At 47.9% G+C, this 22,062-nt stretch overlaps 1 pseudogene; it reads right to left on the minus strand.

The window, feature by feature from the left end:
- Positions 1-578: 578 nt before the first annotated feature.
- LOC135530260 (multidrug and toxin extrusion protein 1-like) overlaps positions 579-22,062 on the minus strand; it is a 94,669-nt pseudogene continuing 73,185 nt past the window's right edge.

Below are 22,062 nucleotides of genomic sequence, written 5' to 3' on the forward strand. Positions count from 1 at the left end.
GTATATGTGGTTGTGAGTAACCTCCTGTATATGTGGCTGTGGGAACCTCCTGTATATGTGGCTGTGGGTAACCTCCTGTACTGTATATATGGCTGTAGTAACCTCCTGTACTGTATATGTGGCTGTGGGAACCTCCTGTACTGTATATGTGGCTGTAGTAACCTCATGTATTGTATATGTGGCTGTAGTAACCTCCTGTATTGTATATGTGGCTGTAGTAACCTCCTGTATTGTATATGTGGCTGTAGTAACCTCCGTACTACATGTGGCTGTGGGTAACCTCCTGTACTGTATATGTGGCTGTAGTAACCTCCTGTACGGGATATATGTGGCTGTGGGTTATCTCTTTGGCTCAGTTTATACATGAGCAGCAGGTTGAGCAGTTCACTGAGGATGATTCCAGCAGTGAGGATGAGGAACATGAGGATGACAACCAGCCCACGACGAAGAACCAGCTGTCTGACAGTCAACCCACCGCACTGACCACCGGCCCCGCCAGTCTCTAACTCCCCCCCCGCTCTTCCCCCTGTCCCCACCCAGCCCCTCCACGTCCGTCTTCCTCCCCAGGGCTCTCGCCGTCAGAACGCCCGACCAGCCTAGAGGATTACACAATCATGTAAAGTTACACCATGTAAAGACATAGGGCTGCTGTAAAAAAAACAAGCATGTCAAAGCTTTCAGAGCTCTATATGTCAAGTGTCATACCGTATATGTAATCATGGAACTCGGAATATATGGAACTATCGGATTTACAATATATGGAACCCTAAAATTTGGTTTATATGTAATCATGGAACTCGGAATATATGGAACTATCGGATTTACAATATATGGAACCCTAAAATTTGGTTTATATGGAACCATGAAACTTGGAATGTATGGAACCTGGGATTTAGAATATGTGGAACCGTGGGATTTAGAATATATGGAACCGGGTGGGATTTAGATTATACGGAACCATGGGATTTAGAATATATGGAAACCGTAAAACTTGGAATATATGGAACCGTGATTTGAATATAATGAACATTGGGATTTAGGGATTATATAGAACAGTAAACTTGGAATATATGGAAATGTAAAATTTGGAATATATGGAACTGTCGGATTTAGAATATACGGAACATTGGGATTTAGAATATGGAACCGGATTTAGAATATATGGAACCGTGGGATTTAGAATATATGGAACCGTGAGATTTAGAATATATGGAACCGTGGGATTTAGAATATGTGGAACAGTGGGATTCAGAATATATGGAACTGTGGGATTTAGAATATGTGGAACCGTGGGATTTAGAATATATTGAACCGTGGGATTTAGAATATATGGAACCGTAAAATATGGAATATATAGAACCGTAAAACTTGAATCTGTGGAACCGTGGGATTTTGAATATATGGAACAGTGGGATTTAGAATATATGGAACCAAAACTTGGAATATATGGAACCGTTGGATTTAGAATATATGGAACCGTAAAACTTGGAATATATAGAACCGTAAAACTTGGAATATGTGGAACCGTAAAACTTGGAATATATGGAACCGTAAAACTTGGAATATATGGAACCGTGGGATTTTGAATATATGGAACAGTGGGGATTTAGAAGATATGGAGCAAGTAAAACTGGAATATGGAACCGTGGGATTTTGAATATACGGAACAGTGATTTAGAATATATGGAACCGTAAAACTTGGAATATATGGAACCGTAAAACTTGGAATATATGGTACCGTGCGATTTAGAATATATGGAACCGTGGGATTTAGAATATGTGGAACCGTGGATTTAGAATATATGGAACCGTGGGATTTAGAATATGTGGAACAGTGATTCAGAATATATGGAACTGTGGGATTTAGAATATGTGGAACCGTGGGATTTAGAATATATGGAACTGTGGGATTTAGAATATGTGGAACCGTGGGATTTAGAATATATTGAACCGTAAAACATGGAATATATAGAACCGTAAAACTTGGAATCTGTGGAACCGTTGGATTTAGAATATATGGAACCATGGGATTTAGACTATATGGAACCGTAAAACTTGGAATATATAGAACCGTAAAACTTGGAATATGTGGAACCGTAAAACTTGGAATATGTGGAACCTTTAAAACTTGGAATATATGGAACTGTAGGAATTAGAATATATGGAACCGTGAATTTAGAATATATGGAACCGTGAATTTAGAACATATGGAACCGTGGGATTTAGACTATATGGAACTGTAAAACTTGGAATATTTGGAACCGGGGGTTTTAGAATATATGGAACCGTGGCATTTAGAATATGGAACCGTGGAATTTAGAATATATGGAACTGTGGGATTTAGAATATATGGAACCGTGGGATTTAGAATATATGGAACCGTAAAACTTGGAATATATGGAACAGTGGGATTTAGAATATATGGAACTGTAAAACTTGGAATATATGGAACCGTGCGATTTAGAATATATGGAACCGTGGAATTTAGAATATATGGAACGTAAACTTGGAATATATGGAACCATGCGATTTAGAATATATGGAACCTATGGGATTTAGAATATATGGAACCGTGAGATTTAGAATATATGGAACCGTGGGATTTAGAATATATGGAACCGTGGAATTTAGAATATATGGAACCGTGGAATTTAGAATATATGGAACTGTGGGATTTAGGAAATGTATGGAACCGTGGGATTAGAGTATATGGAACAGTGGGATTTAGAAAATATGGAACTGTGTGATTTAGAATATATGGAACCGTGATTTTGAATATATGGAACCGTGAGATTGAGCATATATGAAACTGTGGGATTTAGAATATATGGAACCGTGGGATTTAGAATGTATGGAACCGTGAGATTGAGCATATATGAAACTGTGGGATTTAGAATATATGGAACCGTGGGATTTAGAATGTATGGAACCGTGGGACGGCTGGGAATGTTACTCTCTTCTCCAGTCCAAACTGCTCTTCTTTCCTTTCAGGGAGCTGGACTCCTGCCCTCTCCAGAGCCTGACAACACACACATGTTGGTTTTACTATCCTTTGGGAACAAATTATTCCCATTCAAAATACTATTTTCCTTAACCCCAACCCTTAACCTAACACTTCAATTGCATTGTTCCTTGTGGGGTCCGTTCAAATGTCTCCACTTGTGCAAATTTTCAAAGTTTCACTATCCTTGTGGGCACACACACACACACACACACACACACACACACACACACACACACACACACACACACACACACACACACACACACACACACACACACACACACACACACACACACACACACACACACACACACACACACACACACACACACACACACAGAGAGAGAGCAGGGCCTGATGAGACAAATCAGCTGTTAGAGGCAACTCGTGAGGTTAAAACACAACATAAATAGTGACTGACCTCTGACTGGCTTTTTTTCCAGTCCAGTTTACACAGCAGAACTACCAAGAACAAGGACTGGATTAACACACAGGTGAACAGGCCTATCCACAAACCTGAGAAGAAGAGAGAGAGGGGGAGGGGGAAAAGAGGGAGAATAGGGGAGGCAGAGAGAGAGAATAGAGAGAGGGGGGAAAAGTGGGAGAATAGGGGAAGCAGAGAGAGAGAATAGAATAGAGAGAGGGGGAGGGGGAAAAGAGGGAGAATAGGGGAGGCAGAGAGAGAGAATAGAAAGAGAGAGGGAGAGGGGAAAGAGGGAGAATAGGGGAGGCAGAGAGTGGAGAATAGAAGAGAGAGGAGAGGGGGAAAAGAGGGAGAATAGGGGGAGGCAGAGAGAGAGAATAGAAAGAGAGAGGGGGAAAAGAGGGAGAATAGGGGAGGCAGAGAGAGAGAATAGAAAGAGAGAGGGAGGGGGAAAAGTGGGAGAATAGGGGAAGCAGAGAGGGAGAGTGGGAGAATAGCAAGAGAGACAGAGGGGAAAAGAGGGAGAATAGGGGAGGCAGAGAGAGAGAATAGCAAGAGAGACAGAGGGGGAAAGAGGAGAATAGGGAGGCAGAGAGAGAGGGTATATTACCATGTTGTCTCTCCTCTACTCACCTCTGATATATTACCATGCTGTTATTTATCCTCTACTCACCTATGATGCCCATCTTGTTAGGGAACATGAGAGAGACTCCGATGGGAAGCCAATGAAGTAGTACCCCACCAGATTACAACGCTCCAATCTTCTGCTTTCCTGCTCCACGCACGACACCGCCCATCACGCCCTGTCACGACAAACACATTACGCCCTGTCACGACACACACATCACGCCTGTCACGACACACACATCACTCCCTGTCACGACACACATCACTCCCTGTCACGACACAGCCCATCACGCCTGTCACGACACACATCACGCCCTGTCACGACACACACATCACGCCCTGTCACGACACACACAACTCCCTGTCACGACACACACATCACCCTGTCACGACACACACATCACTCCCTGTCACGACACACACATCACTCCCTGTCACGACACACACATTACTACCTGTCACGACAAAGCCCATCACGCCCTGTCACGACACACATCACGCCCTGTCCCGACAAACACATTACGACCTGTCACGACAAAGTCCATCACTCCCTGTCACGACACACACATCACTCCCTGTCACGACAAAGCCCATCACGCCCTGTCACGACAAACACATTACGCCCCCTGTCACGACAAAGCCCATCACGCCCTGTCACGACACACACATCACTCCCTGTCACGACAAAGTCCATCAAGCCCTGTCACGACACACACATCACGCCTGTCACGACACACACATCACTCCCTGTCACGACAAAGCCCATCACGCCCAGTCACGACACACACATCGCGACCTGTCACGACAAACACATTACGCCCTGTCACGACAAAAGCCCATCACGTCCTGTCACGACACACACATCACTCCCTGTCACGACAAAGCCCATCACGCCTGTCACGACACACACATCACGCCCTGTCACGACACACACATTACGCCATGTCACGACAAAGCCCATCACGGCCTGTCACGACACACACATCACTCCCTGTCACGACAAAGCCCATCACGCCCCTGTCACGACACACACATCACGCCCTGTCACGACACACACATTACGCCCTGTCACGACAAAGCCCATCATGCCCTGTCACGACACACACATCACTCCCTGTCACGACAAAGCCCATCACGCCCTGTCACGCAGCACACACATCACGCCTGTCACGACACACACATTACGCCCTGTCACGACAAAGCCCATCATGCCCTGTCGACACATCACGCCTGTCACGACAAAGCCCATCACGCCCTGTCAAGACACACTCATCACGCCCTGTCACGACACACATCACGCCCTGTCATGACACACATAACTTCCTGTCACGACACAGCCCATCACGCCCTGTCACGACACACACATCACTCCCTTTCACGACAAAGCCCATCACGCCCTGTCACGACAAACACATCACTCACTGTCACGACAAAGCCCATCACGCCCCTGTCACGACACACACATCACTCCCTGTCACGACACACACATCACGCCCTGTCACGACACACACATCACGCCCTGTCACGACACACACATCACGCCCTGTCACGACACACACATAACTCCCTGTCACGACACACACATCACTCCCTGTCACGACACACACATCACTCCCCCTGTCACGACACACATCACTACCTGTCACGACAAAGCCCATCACGCCCTGTCACGACACACACATCACGCCCTGTCACGACACACACATCACGCCCTGTCCCGACAAACACATTACGACCTGTCACGACAAAGCCCATCACGCCCTGTCACGACACACACATCACTCCCTGTCACGACAAAGCCCATCACGCCCTGTCACGACAAACACATTACGCCCTGTCACGACAAAGCCCATCACGACCTGTCGACACACACATCACGCCCTGTCACGACACACACATCACGCCCTGTCACGACACACACATCCCGCCCCTGTCACGACACACACATTACGCCCTGTCACGACACATACATCCCGCCCCTGTCGACACACACATCACGCCCTGTCACGACACACACATCACGCCCTGTCACGACACACACATCCCGCCCTGTCACGACACACACATCACGCCCTGTCACGACACACACATCCCGCCCTGTCACGACACACATCACGCCCTGTCACGACACACACATTATGCCATGTCACGACACACATCACTCCCTGTCACGACGCACACATCACGCCCTGTCACGACACACACATCACGCCCTGTCACGGCACACACATTACGCCCTGTCACGACACTGCCCATCACGCCCTGTCACGACACACACATCACGCCCTGTCACGACACACACATCACGCCCTGTCACGACACACACATAACTCCCTGTCACGACACACACATCACTCCCTGTCACGACACACACATCACTCCCTGTCACGACACACACATCACTACCTGTCACGACAAAGCCCATCACGCCCTGTCACGACACACACATCACGCCCTGTCACGACACACACATCACGCCTGTCCCGACAAACACATTACGACCTGTCACGACAAGGCCCATCACGCCCTGTCACGACACACACATCACTCCCTGTCACGACAAAGCCCATCACGCCCTGTCACGACAAACACATTACGCCCTGTCACGACAAAGCCCATCACGCCCCTGTCACGACACACACATCACTCCCTGTCACGACAAAGCCCATCACGCCCCTGTCACGACACACACATCGCGCCCCTGTCACGACAAACACATTACGCCCTGTCACGACAAAGCCCATCACGCCTGTCACGACACACATCACTCCCTGTCACGACAAAGCCCATCACGCCCTGTCACGACACACACATCACGCCCTGTCACGACACACACATTACGCCATGTCACGACAAAGCCCATCACGCCCTGTCACGACACACACATCACTCCCTGTCACAACAAAGCCCATCACGCCCTGTCACGACACACACATCACGCCCTGTCACGACACACACATTACGCCTGTCACGACAAAGCCCATCATGCCCTGTCACGACACACACATCACTCCCTGTCACGACAAAGCCCATCACGCCCTGTCACGACACACACATCACTCCCTGTCACGACAAAGCCCATCACGCCTGTCACGACACACACATCACTCCCTGTCACGTCAAAGCCCATCACGCCCTGTCACGACACACACATCACTCCCTGTCACGACAAAGCCCATCACGCCCTGTCACGACACACACATCACGCCCTGTCACGACACACACATTACGCCCTGTCACGACAAAGCCCATCACGCCCTGTCACGACACACACATCACTCCCTGTCACGACAAAGTCCATCACGCCCTGTCACGACACACACATCACGCCCTGTCACGACACACACATCACTCCCTGTTAAGACACACACATCACTCCCTGTCACGACACACACATTACGCCCTGTCACGACAAAGCATATCACTCCCTGTCACGACACACACATCACTCCCTGTCACGACACACACATTACGCCCTGTCACGACACATACATCCCGCCCTGTCACGACACACACATCACTCCCTGTTAAGACACACACATCACTCCCTGTCACGACACACACATTACGCCCTGTCACGACAAAGCACATCACTCCCTGTCACGACACACACATCACTCCCTGTCACGACACACACATTACGCCTGTCACGACACATACATCCCGCCCTGTCACGACACACACATCACGCCCTGTCACGACACACACATCACTCCCTGTCACTACACACACATCACGCCCTGTCACGACACACATCACTCCCTGTCACGACAAAGCCCATCACGCCCTGTCACGACACACACATCACGCCCTGTCATGACACACACATTACGCCCTGTCACGACAAAGCCCATCATGCCCTGTCACGACACACACATCACTCCCTGTCACGACAAAGCCCATCACGCCCTGTCACGACACACACATCACTCCCTGTCACGACAAAGCCCATCACGCCCTGTCACGACACACACATCACTCCCTGTCACGTCAAAGCCCATCACGCCCTGTCACGACACACACATCACTCCCTGTCACGACAAAGCCCATCACGCCCTGTCACGACACACACATCACGCCCCTGTCACGACACACACATTACGCCCTGTCACGACAAAGCCCATCACGCCCTGTCACGACACACACATCACTCCCTGTCACGACAAAGTCCATCACGCCCTGTCACGACACACACATCACGCCCTGTCACGACACACACATCACTCCCTGTTAAGACACACATCACTCCCTGTCACGACACACACATCACTCCCTGTCACGGCAAAGCCCATCACGCCCTGTCACGACACACACATCACTCCCTGTCACGACAAAGCCCATCACGCCCTGTCACGACACACACATCACTCCCTGTCACGTCAAAGCCCATCACGCCCTGTCACGACACACATCACTCTCTGTCACGACAAAGCCCATCACGCCCTGTCACGACACACACATCACTCCCTGTCACGACACACACATTACGCCCTGTCACGACACATACATCCCGCCCTGTCACGACACACACATCACGCCCTGTCACGACACACACATCACTCCCTGTCACTAAACACACATCACGCCCTGTCACGACACACACATCACGCCCTGTCACGACACACACATCACGCCCTGTCACGACACACACATCACGCCCTGTCACAACACAAATATCACTCCCTGTCAAGACACACACATCGCGCCCTGTCACGACACACACATCACGCCCTGTCACGACACACACATCACACCCTGTCACGACACACACATTATGCCATGTCACGACACACACATCACTCCCTGTCACGACCCACACATCACGCCCTGTCACGACACTCACATCACGCCCTGTCACGGCACACACATTACGCCCTGTCACGACACTGCCCATCACGCCCTGTCACGACACACACAATCTCACCACGAATGTGTCTGCCAGATGGAAGAAGCCATACAGGATCATGATTTCAGCCACCCTCTTCACAATGTCCCTGGAACACACAGAGAGACAGGTTCTTTCAGGTCTAAGGGGCCACTGGATTCTACTAGAGTGGTCCCAGACCTGTTGGTGCTAACATTCCAAACAAACTGGCCCCCAGGCTAAGGGGCTACTGGGTTCTACTAGAGTGGTCCCAGACCTGTTGGTGCTAACATTCCAAACAAACTGGCCCCCAGGCTAAGGGGCTACTGGGTTCTACTAGAGTGGTCCCAGACCTATTGGTGCTAACATTCCAAACAAACTGGCCTCCAGGCTAAGATACTACAGAGATCTATGGGTTCATAACGCCTACAGTGTCATGCTGTTGGTGAAGCAAGTTATAACATGATTACTGGATGTTACGGAAGTTATGTGATGTCTGTGTGTCTACAAGATGTCACGCACACACACACACAGACACATACACACACACACACACACACACACACACACAGACACACAGACACACAGACACACACACACACACACACACACACACACACACACAGGTGGGTGTGTGTCTACAAGATGTCACGCGCACACACACACACACAGACACACAGACACACACACACACACAGACACAGACACACAGACACAGACACAGACACAGACAGACACACAGACAAAGACACACACACACACACACACACACACACACACACACACACACACACACACACACACACACACACACACACACACACACACACACACACACACACACACACACAGGTTTCTAAAGTTAATCAGTGTGGTGGGTGTGTGTCTGCACTCACTGATCTGTGGTGAAGATGTACGCCATCACGTCTTTAGTCACGAGGACGAACGTACTGACAAAACACGAGACGATGACTGGACAGAAAAGACAAAGAGTTAGTAACCATTCTGACAATCATTAATATTATTCAAGAAACAAAGTCACCCTCTATATACAGTGCATTCAGAAAGTATTCAGACCCCTTGACCTTATCCTCACTTTGTTACATTACGGCCTTATTCTAAAATGGATTAAATAAAACATTTTCTCATAATGACAAAAAGAAAACAAGTTTTTTTTTGTGCGAAAATTCTGACAGAGCTCTAGAGTTGAACTGACCCCACTCCTGCAGGCAGTCAGCTGCCCAGCCTAGGGGTAAGAGGTCAGGGATCACCCCCACCAATAGAAACGTCTCAGAATCCGTAGATGGCAGGTTAGTGGAGTGATACAGGACCTGTCATGCTTGGTCCATTAAGATCTGGCCAATATTAGAGCCATGCTAGCATCACTAGCTAGTTGCTGCTACGTACATGCACAGATGGAGGCAACCTTCCCAGACAGCTTGGCCTGTTCTGTGTTCCCTGCACCCAGAGCGTTGCCCACCCTCACACTGGCTGCTACTGAGAATCCAAGAGGAAACTGAAAGAGGACGATGTGGGGAGAGAAGGAGAGAGACAGAGAGAGAGACAGAGAGAGAGAGAGAGAGAGAGAGAGAGAGACAGAGAGACAGAGACAGAGAGAGAGAGAGAGACAGAGAGAGAGAAAGACAGAGACAGAGAGATGTGAGCTAGAAAAATAACATTTTTGTTCTAAATATCATGATGTAATGTATCTTAGTGTAATGTTAGCTAGCTGATAGACAGTGTGGTGTTACCATGGTAGAGAGCTGATAGACAGAGTGATGTTACCATGTTAGCTAGCTGATAGACAGTGATGTTACCATGGTAGCTAGCTGATAGATAGTGTGATGTTACCATGTTAGCTAGCTGATAGACAGTGTGGTGTTACCATGGTAGAGAGCTGATAGACAGAGTGATGTTACCATGTTAGCTAGCTGATAGACAGTGATGTTACCATGGTAGCTAGCTGATAGATAGTGTGATGTTACCATGGTAGCTAGCTGATAGATAGTGTGATGTTACCATGGTAGCTAGCTGATAGATAGTGTGATGTTACCATGGTAGCTAGCTGATAGACAGAGTGATGTTACCATGGTAGCTAGCTGATAGACAGTGTGATGTTACAATGGTAGCTAGCTGATAGACAGTGTGATGTTACCATGGTAGCTAGCTGATAGACAGTGTGATGTTACCATAGTAGATAGCTGATAGACAGTGTAATGTTACCATTGTAGATAGCTGATAGACAGTGTGATGTTACCATGTTAGCTAGCTGATAGACAGTGTGATGTTACCATGTTAGCTAGCTGATAGACAGTGTGATGTTACCATGGTAGCTAGCTGATAGACAGTGTGATGTTACCATGTTAGCTAGCTGATAGACAGTGTGATGTTACCATGGTAGCTAGCTGATAGACAGTGTGATGTTACCATGGCAGATAGCTAATAGACAGCGTGATGTTACCATGGTAGCTAGCTGATAGACAGTGTGATGTTAGCATGCAGGTGATGGTAGCTAGCAAATAGACAGTGTGACATTACCATGGTAGCTAGCTGATAGACAGTGTGATGTTACCATGGTAGCTAGCTGATAGACAGTGTGATGTTACCATGTTAGCTAGCTGATAGACAGTGTGGTGTTACCATGGTAGCTAGCTGATAGACAGTGTGATGTTACCATGGTAGATAGCTAATAGACAGCGTGACGTTACCATGGTATCTAGCTGATAGACAGTGTGATGTTACCATGTAGGTGATGACAGCTAGCTGATAGACAACAGACTGAGCCCCCAACTCCACCTCACTGATAAGACCTAAGAGAGGGGAGAGGCAGAAGATGGGAAGATAAGGAGAGATGAAGAAATTGGAGAGGGGAGAGATGGACAGAGAAGGGGACATAGGAAGAGAGGGAATATACATAAGATAGAGAAGGGAAGGGGGAAGAGAGAAAGGGAGAGAGAATGGAGAGAGACAGGAGAGAATGGAGAGTGAAAGGGGTGATGAGGAGAGAGGGGTCATGAGAAGAGAGGGGTGATGAGAAGAGAGGGGTGATGGGGAAACAGGGGTGATGAGGAGAGAGGGAAGATATGGAGAGAGGGGTGATGAGGAGAGAAATGGAAGATATGGAGAGAAGGGCGATGAGGAGGAAGGGGTGATGAGGAGAGAGGGAAGATATGGAGAGATGGGTGATGAGGAGAGAGGGGTGATGAGGAGAGAGTGATGATGAGGAGAGAGGGGTGATGAGGAGAGAGGGGTGATGAGGAGAGAGTGATGATGAGGAGAGAGGAGTGATGAGGAGAGAAAGGGAAGATATGGAGAGAGGGGTGATGAGGAGAGAGGGGTGATGAGGAAAAAGAGGAGAGCGGGAGAGAGGAGAGTGGGGAGAGAGGAGATTGGAGAGAGAGGAGTGATGAGGAGAGAAAGGGAACATTACGAGAGAGGGGTGATGAAGAGAAATATAGAGAGAGGGGGAGAGAGGCAGAGGGAAATAGAGGAAAGAAGGTGAGTGGGAAGATATGGAGAGAGGGGTGATGAGGAGAAAGGGAAGATACGGAGAGAGGGGTGATGAGGAGAGAGGGAAGATATGGAGAGATGGGTGATGAGAAGAGGAAGATATGGAGAGGGGTGATGAGGAGAGAGGGAAGATATGGAGAGGGGTGATGAGAAGAGAGGGAAGATATGGAGAGATGGGTGATGAGGAGAGAGGGAAGATATGGAGAGGGGTGACGAGAAGAGAGTGAAGATATGGGAGAGGGGTGATGACAAGAGAGGGAAGATATGGAGAGAGGGGGTGATGAGGAGAGGGAAGATATGGAGAGAGTGATGATGAGGAGAGAGGGGTGATGAGGAGAGAAAGGGAACATATGGAGAGAGGGGTGATGAAGAGAGAGTGATGCTGAGGAGAGAGGGATGATGAGGAGAGAGGGGTGATGAGAGAGAGGGTGATGAGGAAAGAGAGGAGAGAGGGGGAGAGAGGAGAGTGGGGAGAGAGGAGAGCGGGGAGAGAGGAGTGATGAGGAGAGAAAGGGAACATTACGAGAGAGGGGTGATGAAGAGAAATAGAGAGAGAGGGGGAGAGAGGCAGAGGGAAATAGAGGAAAGAAGGTGAGTGGGAAGATATGGAGAGAGGGGTGATGAGGAGAAAGGGAAGATACGGAGAGAGGCGTGATGAGGAGAGGGAAGATATGGAGAGAGGGGTGATGAGAAGAGGGAAGATATGGAGAGGGGTGATGAGGAGAGAGGGAAGATATGGAGAGGGGTGATGAGAAGAGAGGGAAGATATGGAGAGAGGGGTGATGAGAAGAGGGAAGATATGGAGAGAGGGGTGATGAGAAGAGGGAAGATATGGAGAGGGGTGATGAGGAGAGAGGGAAGATATGGAGAGGGGTGATGAGAGAGAGGGAAGATATGGAGAGAGGGGTGATGAGAAGAGGGAAGATATGGAGAGGGGTGATGAGAAGAGAGGGAAGATATGGAGAGGGGTGATGAGAAGATAGGGAACATATGGAGAGATGGGTGATGAGGAGAGAGGGAAGATATGGAGAGGGGTGACGAGAAGAGAGGGAAGATATGGAGAGAGGGGTGATGAGAAGAGAGGGAAGATATGGAGAGAGGGGTGATGAGAAGAGAGGGAATATATGGAGAGAGGGGTGATGAGGAGAGAGGGAAGATATGGAGAGAGTGATGATGAGGAGAGAGGGGTGATGAGGAGAGAAAGGGAACCTTATGTAGAGAGGGGTGATGAAGAGAGAGTGATGATGAGGAGAGAGGGGTGATGAGGAGAGAGGGGTGATGAGGAGAGAAAGGAACATAAGGAGAGAGGGGTGATGAGGAGAGAGTGATGATGAGGAGAGAGGGGTGATGAGGAGAGGGGGTGATGAGGAGAGAGGGAAGATATGGAGAGAGGGGTGATGAGGAGAGAGGGAAGATATGGAGAGATGGGTGATGAGAAGAGAGGGGTGATGAGGAGAGAGGGGTAATGAGGAGAGAAAGGGAACATAAGGAGAGAGGGTGATGAGGAGAGAGTCATGATGAGGAGAGAGGGGTGATGAGGAGAGAGGGGTGATGAGGAGAGAGGGAAGATATGGAGAGAGGGGTGATGAGGGAGAGGGAAGATATGGAGAGATGGGTGATGAGAAGAGAGGGGTGATGAGGAGAGAGGGGTAATGAGGAGAGAAAGGGAACATAAGGAGAGAGGGGTGATGAGGAGAGAGTCATGATGAGGAGAGAGTCATGATGAGGAGAGAGGGGTGATGAGGAGAGGGGTGATGAGGAGAGAGGGGTGATGAGGAGAGAAAGGGAACATAAGGAGAGAGGGTGATGAGGAGAGAGGGGAGATATGGAGAGAGGGTGATGAGGAGAGAGGGAAGATATGGAGAGATGGGTGATGAGAAGAGAGGGGTGATGAGGAGAGAGGATGGATGAAGAGATAAAGGGAACATAAGGAGAGAGGGGTGGTGAGGAGAGAGTGATGATGAGGAGAGAGGGTGATGAGGAGAGAAGGGTGATGAGGAGAGAGGGGTGATGAGGAGAGAAAGGGAACATAAGGAGAGAGGGGTGATGAGGAGAGAGGGGAAAGAAGGTGAGTGGGAAGATATGGAGAGAGGGGTGATGAGAGAGAGGGGTGATGAGGAGAGAGGGGTGATGAGGAGAGAAAGGGAATATAAGGAGAAAGGGGTGATGAGGAGAGAGGGGTGATGAGGAGAGAGGGGTGATGAGGAGAGAAAGGGAACATAAGGAGAGAGGGGTGATGAGGAGAGAGTGATGAGGAGGAGAGAGGGGTGATGAGGAGAGAAAGGGAACATAAGGAGAGAGGGATGATGAGGAGAGAGTGATGATGAGGAGAGAGGGGGTGATGAGGAGAGAGGGATGATGAGGAGAGAGGGGTGATGAGGAGAGAGTGATGATGAGGAGAGAGTGATGATGAGGAGAGAGGGGTGATGAGGAGAGAGTGATGATGAGGAGAGAGTGATGATGAGGAGAGAGTGATGATGAGGAGAGAGTGATGATGAGGAGAGAGGGGTGATGAGGAGAGAGTGATGATGAGGAGAGAGTGATGATGAGGAAAGAGTGATGATGAGGAGACGGGAGAGAGGAGAGCAGGGAGAGAGGGTGAGAGAGGAGAGCGGGGAGAGAGGAGAGCGGGGAGAGGGAGAGTGGAGAGAGGAGAGCGGGGAGAGAGGAGAGCGGGGAGAGAGGAGAGCGGGGAGAGAGTGGAGAGAGGAGCCGAACATATTGTAAAGTCACCTTGTTCTATAGATTTACATGGTTATCAAAACGCCAGGGTAAACCTACACTGAACACAGCCCTTATTTGAAGTGTTTTTAAAATCCCCTATGTGAAGAATTCATTGTGGAAAAACGATTGGACCCATTTCCCTGTTTGGCTGCTAGGTTTTATGGGTATTATAACACTTCCAGTGTGGGGCTGTATAATAGGGCAGAAACCTTCCCAAACTCGGCCCGAGGGACCCCAAGGGGTGCACGTTTTGGTTATTGCCCTAACACTAAACAGCTGATTGAAATCATCATGAAGCTTTGATCATTTAAATCAGCTGTGTAATGTTAGGGCATCAACTAACCGTGCACCCCTTGGGATCCCGGCGACCAACGTTTGGGAAACGCTGGAATATGGTGCCATTTTGGACATAGGCGGAATTATTCTTATTATGATATACAACAGTACCTGCCAGGAAACCGCCGATCTCATAGGTCCACCATTCCAGACACAGCATTAGCATACTTGGGATGGCCAGTGAGATGAACTGACCCCACTCCTGCAGGCAGTCAGCTGACCAACCTAGGGGTAAGAGGTCAGGGTGAGGAACTGACCCAATTTCTGCAGGTAGTCAGCTGACCAACCTAGGGGTAAGAGGTCAGGGTGAGGAACTGACCCCATTCCTGCAGGTAGTCAGCTGACCAACCTAGGGGTAAGAGGTCAGGGTGAGGAACTGACCCCATTCCTGCAGGTAGTCAGCTGACCAACCTAGGGGTAAGAGGTCAGGGTGAGGAACTGACCCCATTCCTGCAGGTAGTCAGCTGACCAACCTAGGGGTAAGAGGTCAGGGTGAGGAACTGACCCCATTCCTGCAGGTAGTCAGCTGACCAACCTAGGGGTAAGAGGTCAGGGTGAGGAACTGACCCCATTCCTGCAGGCAGTCAGCAGACCAACCTAGGGGTAAGAGGTCAGGGTGAGGAACTGACCCCATTCCTGCAGGTAGTCAGCTGACCAACCAAGGGGTAAGAGGTCAGGGATCACCCCACCAATAGAAATGTCTCAGAAAGCGTAGATGGCAGGTTAGTGGAGTGATACAGAACCTTTTGAGACGGCAGGTTAGTGGAGTGATACAGAACCATTGAGATGGCAGGTTAGTGGAGTGATACAGAACCATTGAGACGGCAGGTTAGAGGTGATATAGGACCTTTGATATGGCAGGTCAGAGGTGATACAGAACCTTTGAGATGGCAGGTTAGAGGTGATACAGAACCTTTGAGAAGGCAGGTTAGAGGTGATACAGAACCTTTGAGATGGCAGGTTAGTGGAGTGATACAGAACCTTTGAGATGGCAGGTTAGTGGAGTGATACAGAACCTTTGAGACGGCAGGTTAGTGGAGTGATACAGAACCTTTGAGATGGCATGTTAGTGGATTGATAAAGAACCTTTGAGATGGCAGGTTAGAGGAGTGATACAGAACCTTTGAGACGGCAGGTTAGAGGTGATACAGAACCTTTGAGATGGCAGGTTAGAGGTGATACAAACCTTTGATATGGCAGGTTAGTGGAGTGATACAGAACCATTGAGACGGCAGGTTAGTGGAGTGATACAGAACCTTTGATATTGCAGGTTAGTGGAGTGATACAGAACCTTTGAGATGGCAGGTTAGAGGTGATACAGAACCTTTGAGATGGCAGGTTAGAGGTGATACAGAACCTTTGATATGGCAGGTTAGAGGTGATACAGAACCTTTGATATGGCAGGTTAGAGGTGATACATAACCTTTGAGATGGCAGGTTAGTGGAGTGATACAGAACCTTTGAGATGGCAGGTTAGTGGAGTGATACAGAACCTTTGATATGGCAGGTTAGAGGTGATACATAACCTTTGAGATGGCAGGTTAGAGGTGATACAGAACCTTTGAGATGGCAGGTTAGAGGTGATACAGAACCTTTGAGATGGCAGGTTAGTGGAGTGATAAAGAACCTTTGAGACGGCAGGTTAGAGGTGATACAGAACCTTTGAGATGGCAGGTTAGAGATGATACAGAACCTTTGATATGGCAGGTTAGTGGAGTGATACAGAACCTTTGATATGGCAGGTTAGTGGAGTGATACAGAACCTTTGAGATGGCAGGTTAGAGGTGATACAGAACCTTTGAGATGGCAGGTTAGTGGAGTGATACAGAACCTTTGAGACGGCAGGTTAGTGGAGTGATACAGAACCTTTGAGACGGCAGGTTAGAGGTGATACAGAACCTTTGATATGGCAGGTTAGAGGAGTGATACAGAACCTTTGATATGGCAGGTTAGAGGTGATACAGAACCTTTGAGATGGCAGGTTAGTGGAGTGATACAGAACCTTTGAGATGGCAGATTAGTGGAGTGATACAGAACCTTTGAGATGGCAGGTTAGTGGAGTGATCCAGAACCTTTGAGATGGCAGGTTAGTGGAGTGATACAGAACCTTTGATATGGCAGGTTAGAGGTGATACAGAACCTTTGAGATGGCAGGTTAGAGGTGATACAGAACCTTTGATATGGCAGGTTAGTGTAGTGATACAGAACCATTGAGAAGGCAGGTTAGTGGAGTGATACAGAACCTTTGAGATGGCAGGTTAGTGGAGTGATACAGAACCATTGAGACGGCAGGTTATTGGAGTGATACAGAACCTTTGATATGGCAGGTTAGAGGTGATGCAGAACCTTTGAGACGGCAGGTTAGTGGAGTGATACAGAACCTTTGAGATGGCAGGTAGGTGGAATGATACAGTATCATTGAGACTGCAGGTTGGTGGAGTGATACAAAAACTATGAGATGGCAGGTTAGTGGAGTGATACAGAACCTTTGAGATGGCAGGTTAAAGGTGATACATAACCTTTGAGAGCGGCAGGTTAGAGAAGTGATAACAAAATCTTTGAGATAGCAGGTTAGAGGAGTGAAACAGAACCTTTGATATGGCAGGTTAGAGGAGTGATACAGAACCTTTGAGATGGCAGGTTAGAGGAGTGATACAGAACCTTTGAGACGGCAGGTTAGAGGTGATACAGAACCTTTGAGATGGCAGGTTAGTGGAGTGATACAGAACCATTGAGACGGCAGGTTAGTGGAGTGATACAGAACCTTTGATATGGCAGGTTAGTGGAGTGATACAGAACCTTTGATATGGCAGGTTAGTGGAGTGATACAGAACCTTTGAGACGGCAGGTTAGTGGAGTGATACAGAACCTTTGAGATGGCAGGTTAGTGAGTGATACAGAACCTTTGATATGGCAGGTTAGTGGAGTGATACAGAACCTTTGAGATGGCAGGTTAGAGGTGATATAGGACCTTTGATATGGCAGGTTAGAGGAGTGCTACAGAACCTTTGATATGGCAGGTTAGTGGAGTGATACAGAACCTTTGAGACGGCAGGTTAGAGGTGATACAGAACCTTTGAGACGGCAGGTTAGTGGAGTGATACAGAACCATTGAGCCGGCAGGTTAGTGGAGTGATACAGAACCTTTGAGATAGCAGGTTAGTGGAGTGATACAGAACCTTTGATATAGCAGGTTAGTGGAGTGATACAGAACCTTTGAGATGGCAGGTTAGTGGAGTGATACACAGCCTTTGATATGGCAGGTTAGTGGAGTGATACAGAACCTTTGATATGGCAGGTTAGTGGAGTGATACAGAACCTTTGATAAGGCAGGTTAGTTGAGTGATACAGAACCTTTGATATGACAGGTTAGTGGAGTGATACAGAACCTTTGATATGGTAGGTTAGTGGAGTGATACAGAACCTTTGATATGGCAGGTTAGTGGAGTGATACAGAACCTTTGATATGGCAGGTTAGTGGAGTGATACAGAACCTTTGAGCCGGCAGGTTAGTGGAGTGATACAGAACCTTTGAAATGGCAGGTTAGAGGTGAAACAGAACCTTTGTGATGGCAGGTTAGTGTAGTGATACAGAACCTTTGATGTGGCAGGTTAGTGGAGTGATACAGAACCTTTGAAATGGCAGGTTAGAGGTGAAACAGAACCTTTGTGATGGCAGGTTAGTGGAGTGATACAGAACCTTTGAGATGGCAGGTTAGTGGAGTGATACAGAACATTTGAGACGGCAGGTTTGAGGTGATACAGAACCTTTGAGACGGCAGGTTAGAGGTGATACAGAACCTTTGAGATGGCAGGTTAGTGGAGTGATACAGAACCTTTGATATGGCAGGTTATTGGAGTGATACAGAACCTTTGAGATGGCAGATTAATGGAGTGATACAAAACCTTTGAGATGGAGATTAGAGGTGATACAGAATCTTTGATATGGCAGGTTAGAGGTGATACAGAACCTTTGATATGGCAGGTTAGTGGAGTGATACAGAACCTTTGATATGGCAGGTTAGAGGTGAAACAGAACCTTTGATATGGCAGGTTAGTGGAGTGATACAGAACCTTTGAGACGGCAGGTTAGAGGTGATACAGAACCTTTGATATGGCAGGTTAGAGGAGTGATACAGAACCTTTGATATGGCAGGTTAGAGGTGAAACAGAACCTTTGATATGGCAGGTTAGTGGAGTGATACAGAACCTTTCAGATGGCAGGTTAGTGGAGTGATACAGAACCTTTGAGACGGCAGGTTAGAGGTTATACAGAACCTTTGATATGGCAGTTTAGAGGAGTGATACAGAACCTTTGATATGGCAGGTTAGAGGTGAAACAGAACCTTTGATATGGCAGGTTAGTGGAGTGATACAGAACCTTTGAGATGGCAGGTTAGTGGAGTGATACAGAACCTTTGAGACGGCAGGTTAGAGGTGATACAGAACGTTTGATATGGCAGGTTAAAGGAGTGATACAGAACCTTTGATATGGCAGGTTAGAGGTGATACAGAACCTTTGAGATGGCAGGTTAGTGGAGTGATACAGAACCTTTGATATGGCAGGTTAGTGGAGTGATACAGAACCTTTGAGATGGCAGGTTAGTGGAGTGATACAGAACCTTTGAGACGGCAGGTTAGAGGTGATACAGAACGTTTGATATGGCAGGTTAAAGGAGTGATACAGAACCTTTGATATGGCAGGTTAGAGGTGATACAGAACCTTTGAGATGGCAGGTTAGTGGAGTGATACAGAACCTTTGAGATGGCAGGTTAGTGGAGTGATACAGAACCTTTGAGATGGCAGGTTAGTGGAGTGATACAGAACCTTTGATATGGCAGGTTAGAGGTGATACAGAACCTTTGAGATGGCAGGTTAGAGGTGATACAGAACCTTTGATATGGCAGGTTAGTGGATTGATACAGAACCATTGAGACGGCAGGTTAGTGGAGTGATACAGAACCTTTGAGATGGCAGGTTAGTGGAGTGATACAGAACCATTGAGACGGCAGGTTATTGGAGTGATACAGAACCTTTGATATGGCAGGTTAGAGGTGATACAGAACCTTTGAGACGGCAGGTTAGTGGAGTGATACAGAACCTTTGAGATGGCAGGTAGGTGGAATGATACAGAACCATTGAGACGGCAGGTTAGTGGAGTGATACAGAACCTTTGAGATGGCAGGTTAGTGGAGTGATACAGAACCTTTGAGATGGCAGGTTAGTGGAGTGATACAGAACCTTTGAGACGGCAGGTTAGTGGAGTGATACAGAACCTTTGATATGGCAGGTTAAAGGTGATACATAACCTTTGAGATGGCAGGTTAGAGGAGTGATACAGAACCTTTGAGATGGCAGGTTAGAGGAGTGATACAGAACCTTTGAGATGGCAGGTTAGTGGAGTGATACAGAACCTTTGATATGGCAGGTTAGTGGAGTGATACAGAACCATTGAGACGGCAGCTTAGTGGAGTGATACAGAACCTTTGATATAGAAGGTTAGTGGAGTGATACAGAACCTTTGAGACGGCAGGTTAGTGGAGTGATACAGAACCTTTGAGATGGCAGGTTAGTGGAGTGATACATAACCTTTGAGATGGCAGGTTAGAGGTGATATAGGACCTTTGATATGGCAGGTTAGAGGAGTGATAAAGAACCTTTGAGATGGCAGGTTAGAGGAGTGATACAGAACCTTTGAGACGGCAGGTTAGAGGTGATACAGAACCTTTGAGATGGCAGGTTAGTGGAGTGATACAGAACCATTGAGCCGGCAGGTTAGTGGAGTGATACAGAACCTTTGAGATAGCAGGTTAGTGGAGTGATACAGAACCTTTGATTCAGCAGGTTAGTGGAGTGATACAGAACCTTTGAGACCTTAGGTTAGTGGAGTGATACAGAACCTTTGAGATAGCAGGTTAGTGGAGTGATACAGAACCTTTGATTTAGCAGGTTAGTGGAGTGATACAGAACCTTTGAGACGGCAGGTTAGTGGAGTGATACAGAACCTTTGAGATGGCAGGTTAGTGGAGTGATACAGAACCTTTGATATGGCAGGTTAGTGGAGTGATACAGAACCTTTGATGTGGCAGGTTAGTGGAGTGATACAGAACCTTTGATATGGCAGGTTAGTGGAGTGATACAGAACCTTTGATATGGCGGGTTAGTTGAGTGATACAGAACCTTTGATATGACAGGTTAGTGTAGTGATACAGAACCTTTGATATGGCAGGTTAGTGGAGTGATACAGAACCTTTGATATGGCAGGTTAGTGGAGTGATACAGAACCTTTGAGATGGCAGGTTAGTGGAGTGATACAGAACCTTTGAGACGGCAGGTTTGTGGAGTGATACAGAACCTTTGAAATGGCAGGTTAGAGGTGAAACAGAACCTTTGTGATGGCAGGATAGTGTAGTGATACAGAACCTTTGATGTGGCAGGTTAGTGGAGTGATACAGAACCTTTGATATGGCAGGTTAGTGTAGTGATACAGAACCTTTGATGTGGCAGGTTAGTGGAGTGATACAGAACCTTTGATATGGCAGGTTAGTGGAGTGATACAGAACCTTTGATAT

Source organism: Oncorhynchus masou, unplaced genomic scaffold, assembly GCF_036934945.1.
Source record: "Oncorhynchus masou masou isolate Uvic2021 unplaced genomic scaffold, UVic_Omas_1.1 unplaced_scaffold_1305, whole genome shotgun sequence".
NCBI lineage: Eukaryota > Metazoa > Chordata > Actinopteri > Salmoniformes > Salmonidae > Oncorhynchus > Oncorhynchus masou.